This window comes from Jatropha curcas, chromosome 6, assembly GCF_041381405.1.
Source record: "Jatropha curcas cultivar XTBG-Jc1 chromosome 6, XTBG_Jcur_1.0, whole genome shotgun sequence".
Taxonomy (NCBI): domain Eukaryota; kingdom Viridiplantae; phylum Streptophyta; class Magnoliopsida; order Malpighiales; family Euphorbiaceae; genus Jatropha; species Jatropha curcas.
In genome coordinates, this window is record NC_143156.1 from 9,122,506 (window position 1) to 9,135,926 (window position 13,421).

At 31.6% G+C, this 13,421-nt stretch overlaps 1 non-coding gene across 1 annotated transcript; it reads right to left on the reverse strand.

Annotated features, from left to right (window-relative positions):
• Nucleotides 1-693: 693 nt before the first annotated feature.
• LOC149495512 (small nucleolar RNA R71) lies at nucleotides 694-800 on the reverse strand. The gene has a single exon (XR_016321525.1). It is a non-coding gene; the product is annotated as a small nucleolar RNA R71 (small nucleolar RNA).
• Between the last annotated feature and the right edge of the window lie 12,621 nt (nucleotides 801-13,421).

A 13,421-nucleotide genomic window follows, 5' to 3' on the forward strand; every position in this document is an offset into this window, starting at 1 on the left:
TATATTACTTGTTGCGATTTCATATACTTGTGAAAATCATTGTCAAGTTTTTGGAGCCGTTGCCAGGGATTGGCGTTACCAATATCAATACTAATTGCCCTATTATTAATTTAGACATTTATTCTTATTTTTTTATTGTTCTAGAAGATTATTTCAGGTGTTTATGCAAAGAAGATCACGTAGAATTGAGCCCTTAATCTTTGATCCAGAAATCAAAAAGACTTATCGTAGGAACAACGCTGCTAGGAGAGCTCGTGAGAGCAAACAAGGACATCAAGCAAATATGGCTAATGAAATCAACCCATAGGACGGACCTTTACCTCATATCCGAAACTTGCTAGATTACACAACTCCTTCTCTTAATGGAGCAACCTCAAGTATCACTAGGCCTAGGGTGGAAGCTAACAATTTGAGATTAAACTTGCAATTATTCAAATGCTTTCCACCTCAATTCAATATGGAGGTTTGCCCAGTGAAGATCCTAATGCCCATATCATAAATTTCTTGGAGATTTGTGATACATTTAAGCAAAATGGAGTTTCTGAAGATTCCATAAAATTAAGATGGTTTCCTTTCACTCTAAGGGATAAAGCACGATATTGGTTACAATCATGCCCTGCTGGATGTTTTACAACATGGGAGGAATTAGCTCTGAAATTTTTAGCAAAATTCTTTCCATCTTCAAAGACCACAAAGCTTCTCAATGAGATAATCACTTTTGCCCACCATGATCAAGAGAGTTTTTATGAAGTTTGGGAGAGATTTAAGGACCTATTGAGGAAGTGCCCAAATCATAATTTGCTCAAGTGGTTACAGGTACAATCTTTTTATCATGCATTATCTCTTAACATAAAAATTACTATAGATGCAGCTGCTGGTGGATCTTTTGAAAGGAAGGAAATTGATGAGGCATATGATTTGATAGAAGAGATGGCAAGCAATAGGCATTATCAAAATAGCTCCGAAAGAAAGAAGCCTGCAGGAGTTTATGAGATAGATGCCATTACCGCACTCAATGCCAAAGTAGACAATATGGTAAGAAAGTTAGAGAATGCAAGTATGTGACAGGTGTAATGGACAATATGGGATCAGAGAATGCATGTTAGATCCTTTAAATCTGCAAACTTTGGAGCAAGTCAACTATGTGATGAATCAAGGAAGGAAGAATTACCTGTATTCTAACTCTTATGATAACTGGTTGAGGAATCATCCTAATTTTTCTTATGGGAATCCAAACAATGCCTTGAATGCACCACTAGGTTTTCCTTCTCAAGAACAAAAGACTCATAATGATCTTCTCACTGCTCTCTCCAAATCTCACATGGACTTCATGAATGAAACTCGGTAAAACCATAAAATCCAACAAGCTACGATAAGGAACTTGGAAATTCAATTAGGGCAGTTTGCAAACATGATGGCTTCTAGACCCCAAGGTACGTTACTTAGTAATAGTGAGGAAAATCCTAAAGAACAGGTACAAGCTATCACTTTGAGGACCCACCCAGGAAGGAGGAAAAAAAGAAAGAGCAAAAAAAGATCCCCATCATTGACCTTGAAGAGAAAGAGGAAATAAAGCATTATGTTCCACCCATTCGCTTCCCACAAAGGCTTAAGAAAACACAAGATGACATGTAACACCCTATTTTTTCTGTGTTTCAAATGGCATGTAATTTCAATTTGAAGTTAGGAACTTGGAACTTATTTAATGGTTCTTAAATGAATGCATTTAATTGATGAATACAAAAATGTTAATGAGGAATTATGTAGTTATGAAATTATAGAAGTGCTATTGTGTTGTTATTGGAGTTTGATGGGGTTTTGGAGTTTGAATTTGGGAGTGCTTTGTATTTACACGTTTGGCGCCTTCTATTTTTAGGGGAAACTCTTGCAGTTTTTTTGAAGGTTTCTCCCAAATCATTTTCAAAAAAAAAAAAAAAAAAAAAAAAAAATTATATATATATATATATATATATATATATATATATATATATATATATATGTTGGCTCAAGGGTCAATTTCTAAATCTCGGATTTTGATGATTAATACAAAACAAATAAATTTAAAATTATGTTATTTGTGTTAATATTTTTTATGCAGAATGTGTATGGAAAGAAATCGTACAAGGCAAGTCCTACATTGAGTGTGAAGATATTCGAAGAACCTAGTAGCTAGGTATTTAGGAAACTTTGTAGGATAGAGAGAAAATCCATATATGAGCACAAAAATCTATTTCTCTCTCAAAAATATTTTTCGGAAAATTAGTTTTCTTCAAATAATTTATTTTCAAAAATATCCCTTTAAATCGAAAAGATTTATTTTCCTAAAACTAAAGAGATTTCTTCTCTAAATGTTTTTGGTAATACAAATCATACTCTTTTCGGAAATATCTTTTGAAAGATCTAAAATACTTAAATTTATTTTCTTACCTTAAAAACGAAGGAGAATATTTTTCGTTTTTAGTAAGAACATTCTTCCGCAAAAATATTTTCCAAATATTGCTGCCGAAAATCTCTTGTTTAAAGGAAAGCAAAATCGTATTTTATTCTCTTACCAAAAAGGATAAAATAAATTTTTGGTAACAAAAATTTTCATATCTTCTAAATAAGGAAAGAAGATATTCTGATTTCAATCTCTTTCCAAAAGCGACAGCTTCTTAGCTTCCTATATAAAGGAGCATTCACGTCTTCAACATTGGAGATGTAAGAGTTTTCGTTTTAAGAGCATTCTCTCATTGAACAAATCTTTATCTCTCAAAACTTACTCTCTACCCCCATTTTCTTTTCATCTCTACACTTAACGTTTTCAATATTTAAAGTGAAAAGAAGTTTTACAATTACTCTTGAAAAACAGTTCTATGTTCTAATCGATCTTCTAATCTGATAAAAACTGTTTTTCCTGTGCTTATATGGGCGTTTCTTTCTGTCTATTTAGATTGTGTAATCTATATTAGACAAGCTCTTTATTTGTTAAACTTTTGTGTGTAATAGATTAGGTTAGAAGCTATTGAGATAGAGGTTATCAAGCGACCTTCTCTAAGTGTGGGATAGTAATGTCTTGAACTGAGTTTTCTATACTCTGCCAAAAACAGAAAGGGTTGAGGTTAACTAGAACCTTTGGAAAATCTAGTGGGACAAAAGGGTAGATCTAGGTTTTGATCTATTGCCTTGTACTGTTGGTTCGTCTCTTACCCTTTAAAAGAGATAACTTAGTTGAGGATCTCAAGATGCGTCTTGGGGAGTGGATGTAGGCAAGTTAGTGTCGAACCACTATAATTCTCGGTGTTGATCTCTTTATTTCTGAAGTTTGCTTAATACTGTCTCTATAACACTTTTGTTTAATTTTTAGAAACGCTCAAATTGTTAATGATTCAGATGTTCTAAAATGGTAATAAGTCTTATCTATTCTGAACATTAGAACTCTGGTATTCTAATAAAGTGAATATACTATGTTCTAACTGTTGTTCTATTCTCAGTATAATTCACTGTTTGGGTTTCTATTTTATTTTCTAAACTTTATGAGGATGTTCTATTCCTGATAACTTTCCATCATAAAGTTACTCTGATATTTGATTAAGGCTCTGTGAAGAAGTTCTGAATTTAATAACTGTCTTTCACATAGCTTTATATGGTTTTGCAAACTTTATGAGGAAGTTCTACTTTCGATAACTTTCCTTCATAAAGAAGCTCTGATATTGTATAAGTCAGTGTGAAGCTGTTCTAATCAATAGCTGCACTTTGCACAGACTTTCTATCTTTTAAATTAGAACATTGTGAGGAGATTCTAATCCATATTCTATTCTCACAAAGCTCTGTATGTTTTCCGCTGCACTTAGAATTCTAATTTTTATCTAGAATTTCTAAAATTTATTTCAGTTTTTTAGAAAACCCAATTCACCCCCCTCTTGGGTTGTGCCATACATTTTCGGGACCCACAATATATATATATATATATATATATATATATATATATATATATATATATATATATAATTACTTGCTAACCTTGTGAATACTAAGTCACTGCTAATTCATAATATGATTGTATGATTTATATTAGGTTAGGATGGTACCTCCGGCACCAAATGTGGCATCCGCTATCACGTCTCTTGGGATTGGACGGTGGGTGTTACATGACAAAAGTTTCCTCAAATTTCTTGATGTCTTCAAAAAGCTTCAAATAAATATCCCTTTTGCTGAAGCCCTTGCTCAAATGCCCAGCTATGCAAAATTCTTGAAAGAGATGCTCAGCATTAATCTTATGTCTTATGAACTTTTAAGATGCTAGGGATGGGAGAGCTGAAACCAAAAAGAATGTCTCTACAGTTGGCGGATCGATCAATCAAATACCCAAGAGGAATTGTAGAAGATGTGCTCGTCAAGATAGGTAAATTTATTTTCCATGTTGATTTTGTTATTCTTGACATTGATGAAGACAGAGAAGGATCCTTAATCCTTGGAAGACATTTCCTTGCAACTGCAAGAGCATTAATTGACGTTTATGAAGGTAAATTAACCTTACGGGTAGGTCAAGAGGAAGTTGTTTTTGATGTTCTTGAATCTTGTAAGCTTCCTATGGATTATAATGACTACTTTAGCATTGATGTTATTAATGAATGTGTGAAGGACACCTTGAATGTTAAAAATAAATTGGACATTGAAGAAGGTGACATTAATAATCATAACATCAAAGATGAGAAAGAAAGTGAACCGCCAAAGCAAGAATTAAAACAATTACCATCTCATTTAAAATATGCATTCTTAGGTGAGAACAATTCTTTTCCTGTTATTATTTCTTCTCACTTAACACTTGATCAAGAGAAAAGGTTATTGCAGGTTTTAGGAAAGCATAAAAAAGCTATAGGATGGTCAATTTCAGATTTGCAGGTAATAAGTCCAAGTGTGTGAATGCATAAGATCTTGATGGAAGAAGACTACAAACCTTCAATTAAGCATCAAAGGAGATTAAATCCAAACATGAAGGAAGTAGTCAAAGCTGAATTAGTCAAACCTGAAATCATAAAACTCTTGGATGCTGGCATTATCTATCCAATTTCGGATAGTAGTTGGGTAAGCCCCATTCAAGTTGTCCTAGAGAAAGGAGGAATGATGATTATTTCTAATAAAAATAATAGATTGATTCCTATTAGAACTATCACATGTTGGCGTGTGTGTATTGATTATCGAAAGTTAAACAAAGCAACACGCAAAGATCACTTTCCTTTGTCTTTTATTGATCAAATGCTTGAAAGACTTGCAGGTTACCCTTACTATTGCTTTCTACATTCAGGGTATTTTCAAACACTTATAGCTCCCAAGGATTAAGAAAAGACCATTTTCAATTGCCCTTATAGTACTTTTGCTTATAGAAGAATGCCTTTTGGGTTGTGCAATGCTCCTGCAACTTTTCAAAGGTGCATGATGTCCATATTTTTTGACATGGTTGAGAAATTCATTGAAATATTTATGGACGATTTTTCTGTGTTTGGTTCTTCTTTTGATTCTTGTTTCTATAACCTCTCTCTAGTAATGCAGCGATGTGAGACCACTAACCTTGTTTTGAATTGGGAAAAATGTCATTTTATGGTTAGTGAAGATATTATTTTAGGGAATCAAATCTTAAAAAAAGGGATTGAAGTGGACAAAGTGAAGATATAGGTAATTGAAAAGCTACCACCTCCAAATTCAGTGAAGGGAGTAAGGAGTTTTTTTGGTCATGTAGGGTTCTATAGGAGATTTATCAAGGATTTCTCCAAAATCACAAAACCTCTTTGTAATTTATTAGTTAAGGATGTTCCTGTTGATTTTAACCAATAGTGTTTGAATGCTTTTAATAGGTTGAAGAAAGAATTGATTTCAGCTACTATCATTGCTACACCAGATTGGAGCCTACTTTTTGAACTCATGTGTGATGCTAGTGATCATACTATAAGAGCTATTCTTGGGCAAAGAAAAGAAAGGAAATTGCATGTCATTTATTATGCTAGTCGGACATTGAATGATACACAATTAAATTATGCCAACACTGAAAAAGAACTTCTTCCTATTGTTTTTGCTTTTGATAAATTTAGAGCATATTTGATTTGAGTTAAAACAATAGTCTACAGTGATCACTCAGCTATTAAATATTTGTTAGAAAAGAAAGATGCAAAGCCTAAATTAATTCGTTGGGTTCTTCTTTTGTAGGAATTTGATTTGGAGATTTGTGATAAAAAGGGAACCGAGAATCATGTAGCTGATCACTTATCAAGGCTTAAGTTGGGGGTAGAAGGGTAAACAGAGTTGCAAATTAATGAAGACTTCCCCCATGAACATCTTTGTCTTATTCTTTAGTCTTCTTAAATTCATAATGTAAGCTTACTTTAGAACATAAGTAACTCATGAAAATTAACATAGAAAATTTCTTATCATATGAAATCATACATGTAAGCTTACTTTTGAACTTAAGTGACTCATGAAAACTTCATATTTACACAATGAAATTTATAAATTCCTTTTCTTTTAAAACGTTCTTGAAGTCATAATGAAATTTATCATAAGAAACTTCTTATCATATAAAATCATACTTTCCTTATTCAAAATTCAAAGCACATACATCTTAAATACCCATTTTTTTTAAAACTCTAAACATATGAAAGTTATCAAAATAATCATACTTATGTCATAGATATATAGATATCATACCATACAAAAAATAATAATTAAGTAAGCCTTACCACCCTAGAGTGGTTTGGCCTCTTAATGAAAACCAAGGGGAGGAATTTCCTTCTCTAACCAAGCATACTAACATAACTCTTATGCACCAAGGTATCCATTTCTATCCTCATCATGCATTATCTAAACTAATTCCACACTTTATCCCAAAATTTCCAACAATTTTTCCCATTTATGTCCATTTAAACATATCCATAATAACACTTTTCAAACTTATCTTATTTTTGTCAAATAAATCCTCAAACCTACAAATAATCAAGAGAACCTCATCAAACATGATTCATACATACATTGATCCAAATAAACCCATGATTCAAGGCATAGGAAATTTCCAGCATTAATATAACCTTGACCTTTGCAGGGTTTTTAAGACGTAAATTGAGTTATAGGTCTCTAAATGGAACGAAATCAGATTCATTAGAAAGCTAAGACAAAATTCTACAAATGTTATGAAGGGATCACAGCCCAGATCAATCTGCAAGGTAGCAAAAAAAAGCTAGGAACACAGACCAATAGTCCAGACCTGATTCAGCAGAACCAAGTCCAATGTTTATTGAATTACTCCTTAACCAAACACTCAAATTAATTCAATCCAAAACCAGAGAAGTCTCAAGACATAGGGCAACAACTCTCATGAAGAACTTAGAACATAATCTTGCCATTATAGTGGTCAAAATGGGCAATCAATTCAGTGATGCATGTGGCCCGTCATAACACAGTCATTTTGGGTGTTTCAGCCATAAGTTGAGCTATATATCTCCAAATTGGACACAAGAGGATGGGTTGGAAATCTAAGAGAGAGACCTACAACTTTTATGAAGGACTCAGACACAAATGGAAACTAGAAAGGATCGAAAAATGGTCCTTAATCTCACTCAATAACCCGTTTTTCCCAAATTCAGCTTACTTTAACCATGAAAGGAACACGAACAACAAAGATAAAAGGTAGAAATGTCTACCACAAAATAAATACTCATCACATATCACCCAAGAGCATGTAAATTCAACTAAAATTCAACAAATCAATCATTTCATACAAAATCCCAAAATATCTAGTAAGGTAAGTGTGTTTATGAACACTAACCTTAAAAATAAGCTTTAGCAAGCTTAAATTAAAACTTTCTAAGCTCTCACTTTGCCTTTACTCCATGGTAGAGGTTTCTCCAACCTTTGGCTCAAGTAGAGAATCTCCAAATTTCTTGAAATAATTCACCAAAAATCACTTCCCAAGCTTTAATCTCTAGGATTAATAACTTAAATCAAGTTGGTTGGGGTGAATTTGATGTGTTTAGTAAGTAAGAATTGAAGAAAATGAAGAAGAAGAAGAAGAAGAAGGAGGAGGAGGAGGAGGAGACGTGTAAGGGAAAAGAAGAAGAAAGAAAAATGGTTGCACAATAATTGATGGTTGACTTATATAAAGCAACAAGGGTATTTCAGTCTTTTCCCCTAATTGGATGGCTAGGATTAAGTCAAGTAATCTCATCTAATGGCTACAAATAATCTCCAAGTAAATTCCTTCAAAATATTATTTATCTCCATAAAATTCTCAAATTTAATCCTTAAAAATAATTCCTCAAATTTCCTTACTTAATATAACACCATAATTCACTATTCACTAATTATCTAAATTCTCCAAAAATATTCATTACTTATTTTCTACCCATAAAAATCATGTATGCATACTCCAAAAATATTAAACAAAATATGAAACATAGATAGTAATTTTTCTGGACCAAAATAATACTGACTCCTGGACCGGTGGTACTATTCACAGGCCGGTAAAACTATTATTTTAGACACAGAAAAATTAGGGCTTTACAATCTTCTTCGTCTAGCAAATATACAAGCTCCATGGTATGCAGATATAGATAACTACATTGCTTGCAAGATTACTCCTCCCAATCTTTCTTATCAACAAAAGAAAAAAAATTCTTTCATGATCTTAAATATTACTATTGGGAGGAGCCTTTCTTGTTCAAGTATTGTAGTGACCAACTTTTTGGACAATGTGTGCCGGAAGAAGAGACGGAAAGTGTTCTTCATTTCTGTCATTCAATGGAATGTGGAGGACATTTTGGAGCAAGCAAGACGATAGAACGTATTTTAGAAATTGGTTTGTATTGGCATAATTTATTTAAAGATGCTTTTAACTTTGTTCGTCTTTGTAATCATTGTCAAAGTTTAGGAAATATATCCAAGAGACATGAGATGCCATTAAACAATATCCTTGAAGTGGAGATCTTTGATGTGTGGGGCTTGGATTTCATGGGACCTTTTCCATCTTCTTATTCCAACCAATACATTCTAGTAGCAGTGGATTAAGTCTCCAAATGGGCAGAGGCTATTGCTCTTCCTAATAATGATGCCAAGAGTGTAATGAACTTCATTAAAAAATACATTTTCACACGTCATGGCACTCTTAGAGCAATAATCACAGATGGAGGTAAGCATTTTTGCAATAAGTATCCAGATTCTCTTCTTTCAAAGTATGGTGTTAGTCATCGTGAAGGTACCCATATCACCCTCAAACAAGTGGTCAAGTAGAGGTAACAAATAGGGAAATCAAGAAGATATTTGAGACTACAGTTGGTCAATCAAGGAAGGACTAGTCCAAGAAATTCGATGATGCACTTTGGGCCTATAGAACTGCATTTAAAACACCAATTGGTATGTCTTTGTATCGAATGGTCTATGGTAAGGCGTGTCATCTATCTATTGAGTTAGAACACAAGGCATATTGGGCAATCCAGTTTCTTAACTTTGATGCCAAAGAGGTTGGTAAAAAGAGGTTGCTTCAATTGAATATGATGGATGAAATGAGACTCCATGCTTAGAAAACGTCAAAATCTATAAAGACCGTATCAAACAGTGGCATGATAAGCACATTATTGTGAGGAATCTAAAGGTAGGCCAACAGGTATTGCTCTATAACTCTAGACTTCGTCTTTTTCCAAGAAAATTACGCTCTAGGTGGTCTGGACCATTCACAATCAAAGAAAATTTTTCACATGAAGGAGTTGAAATAGTGGATGGAAACCGAAGTTTCAAAGCAATGCTCAAAGATTAAAAGTTTACCAAAATGGAGACTTTGATCCAGTCAAAACCACTATAAGTCTTGCTTAATCTAAATTGGATGAGTGCATCGAGTTTAATGGCGTTAAACAAAAGCGCTTGTGGGAGACAACCCATATTCTTTTCCTTAACTCTCTTATTTTGATTTATTTTTGTTATGTTAAAGATTAGTTGTAAATAGAGTTCTATTAGGAGTTAGATTCCTAATTAGTTTATGATTTGTATTCCTAAATAGCTAGGTAGCATAGGAATTCCTTATATATAGACCTATGTAATCGATTGATGAGATACAAGAAATACTATTACAATATAATCTCTCAACATGGTATCAGAGCCTTCCATTCACCAAAAAAAAAAAAAAAAAAAAAAAGAAATTTCCCAAAACTTCCCTTACGAGAAGCCACTGCAACCCTAGGAAGCCTTTCTAAGGTTAGTATTTTGCCTCACCGCCCACCCCAGTGTTGGCTCAAGGGTCAAATTCTAATCTCGAAATTTTGATGATTAGAACAAAACAAATAAATTTAAATTATATTATTCGTGCCAATAATATTTTATGCAGAATACTTATGGAAAGTAACAAACGAACAAGGCAAGTCCTATAAAATCCATAGTGTGTGAAGACATCCGAAGACCCTAGTGGTTAGGTCTTTAGGATTTATTGTAGGATAGAGAGAAAATTCATCTATAAGCACAAAAACGAATCTTTCTCTCATCAAAAATTTTTTTGAAAATTAGATTCTTCAAAATAAATCCTTTCGTCAAAAAGTTGTTTTCGAAATTCCTTTCAAAGAAATCAAAATGATTCAATTACATAAAAGTAAAGAGATTATGTCTCTAACAATTTTGGTAATAAATCGTATGCTTTCTTTTTCGAAAATCCTCTTTGAAGATCTAAAAAATTTTAATTTATTCTCTTACCTAAAACGAAGGAAGATCTTATCTTTTCGTTTTAGTAAGTAGAATTTTTTCGAAAAATATTTCTCAAATAAATTGTTTTCGAAAATCTTTATGTTTAAGGAAAGAAAGATCATCTCCTATTTTCTTACCAAAAGGATAAAACAAATTTTTGGTAACTAAGATTTTCGTATCATCTAAATAAGGAAAGTAAATATTCTGATTTCAAAAAAAAATATCCACTTTCTAAAAATAAGAGTCACAAATCTCTCTATAAAAAGGAGTTTTCACTCTTTGAAATGGGTGGAAAAAAGATTTTTTCATTTTAAGATTATTCACCTATTGATCACATCTTTTATCTCTCAAAACTTACTCTCTACCCCCCGTTTGTTTTTTTCTTTTCATCTTTATACATTACATTTTTATCTTTAAAAGAGAAAAGAATTTTTAATAACTACTTTTGAACAGTTCTGTGTTCTAAATGATTTTTTAATCTGAAAAACTGTTTTTCCTGTGCTTATATTTGCATTTCTATCTGTTTATTTAGATTCCGTAATCTTTAGTAGAAAGGTCTTTATCTGATAAACAATTGTGTAATTAAAGAAGCTATTGTAAAAGAGGTTATCAAGCAACCTTCTCCGTGAGAGAGATTCTAATGTCTTGAATTGAATTTCTGTACTCTGTCAAAAACAGAAAGGGTTGAGGTTAAATAGAACCTTTGGAAAATTTAGTGGGATAAAGGGTAGATCTAGGTTTTGATCTATTGCCTTGTACTGTTGGTTTGTCTCTTACGCTTGAAAAGAGATAACATAGTTGAGGATCTCGAGATGAGTCTTGGGGAGTGGATGTAGGCGAGTTAGTGCCGAACCACTATAAATCACTGTGTTGATCTTTTCAATTTTTGAAGTTTTGTTTGATACTACTTTACTTACACTTCTGTTTATATTTTAGAAATGCTAAAATTGTTAATGAATTTGATGTTCTAAAACTGAAATAAGTCTTATCTTCTCCGAGTATTAGAACTCTAGAATTCTGATAAGTGAATATACCAAGTTCTAAACTGTTCTTCTATTTACAGTATATTTCACTACTTGGGTTTCTAATCAATTTTCTAAACTTGATTAAAGTTTTGTGAAGCAGTTCTAATTTCAATAACTGTTTCTCACACAGTCTTATATGATTTTCTAAACCTTATGAGGAAGTTCTAAATACAACAGCTTTCCGTCATAAAGAAGTTCTAATATTGAATAAGACATTGTGAAGCAGTTCTAATCAATAGCTGCACTTTGCATAGTCTTTCTATAGAACATTGTGAGGAAGTTCTAATCCATAATTTATTCTCACAAGTTCTCTATTTTTCAGCTGCACTTAGAATTCTATATTTTGTTTTTAAAAATCTAAAATTTATATTTTTTAGAAAACCCAATTCACCCCCCTCTTGGGTTGTGCCATACATATATGAGACCCACATTAATGCAATTAGATAATTTACTTAATTTTAGGATGTTAAAATATTAATGTGATCAAAAAGTATCAAAATTTCTAACTTAGTTAAAATATTAAATTTTTTATTTTGAATTTAGGCAAGAAAATAATATGACCAATCTTATTTAGGATTTTAAATAAGTAGTAATTTTTATTTAATTTGTTAGCCAATCAAAATGGAGATAATTAATCATTATTAAATTTAACCATGTATTTGTATTGTCCATTCTAATGTGTTATATATGTATACTTAATAATTACTATTAGCAATACCTTATAAATGAAATGAAACAAATCTACTTATATAAAGGTATAAGAAAGCCTAGTTTATAGAACAAACTTAGTTCTTTGAAATCAGAACATTTGTGAGAATCGAACAAATAAAATCAAATTACATAAATCACCGTTAGCAAAGATATAATTAAATCAAAAACTTGTAAAATAAAGTAAGAAAGATATAAAAACAAATACAAAAACATAAAAGTTACAAAGTAACATTTTGAATCTTACATATTTTTAAGAAAGAATATTTAAAAATTTTTCACATGCAATAAATAGCTAATGCCTTATAAAACAAAATAGCAATATATATATATATATATATATATATATATATATATACACACACACACACACTGAAGCAAAAGAATTCATTAAAAATCTACCTTGACAATCTCCTCTTTCCTTATTTCTTTTTATAAAAATTTTCTTATTTATTAATAACCTTTTAATAATCTATTTTCTAATTTTCACTATAATATATTTGAGTTTTTTGAATTATCTATTCTATCTAAAACTTTAAATCTTGAGAGAATAATAATTAAGACTTTTAAAATTTAACAAAATATATATTATTTTTTTTTCAAAATGGAATTAATTAATAATAATATCAAGAATTATAAATAATCATACATTACTATTAGTAGCTAATAGCGTTCGCTGATCTTTTAATGAAACAAAAAAATTCATATTCTTTTGAATAATGAAACTAAAATTTAAAAATATAATATTAGATATTTCCATTTGGAGTTGATATTGACAAAGTATATAAATTTTCATAGTAGCAACTAGTTCGTTAATTGATTTAGACGACAAAATAATAATTTCTCTGGATCTTCTGTACCAGGATTGCTTTTCCAGAAATTTGCAACATATGACGAACACATATGAGTTTCCCCCACCATGCGTTAATAGTCTTAATGGAGGAACATGCCGAACTACCAGGCTCCATCGGTCAAAGATCCACACTGCAAATCAAA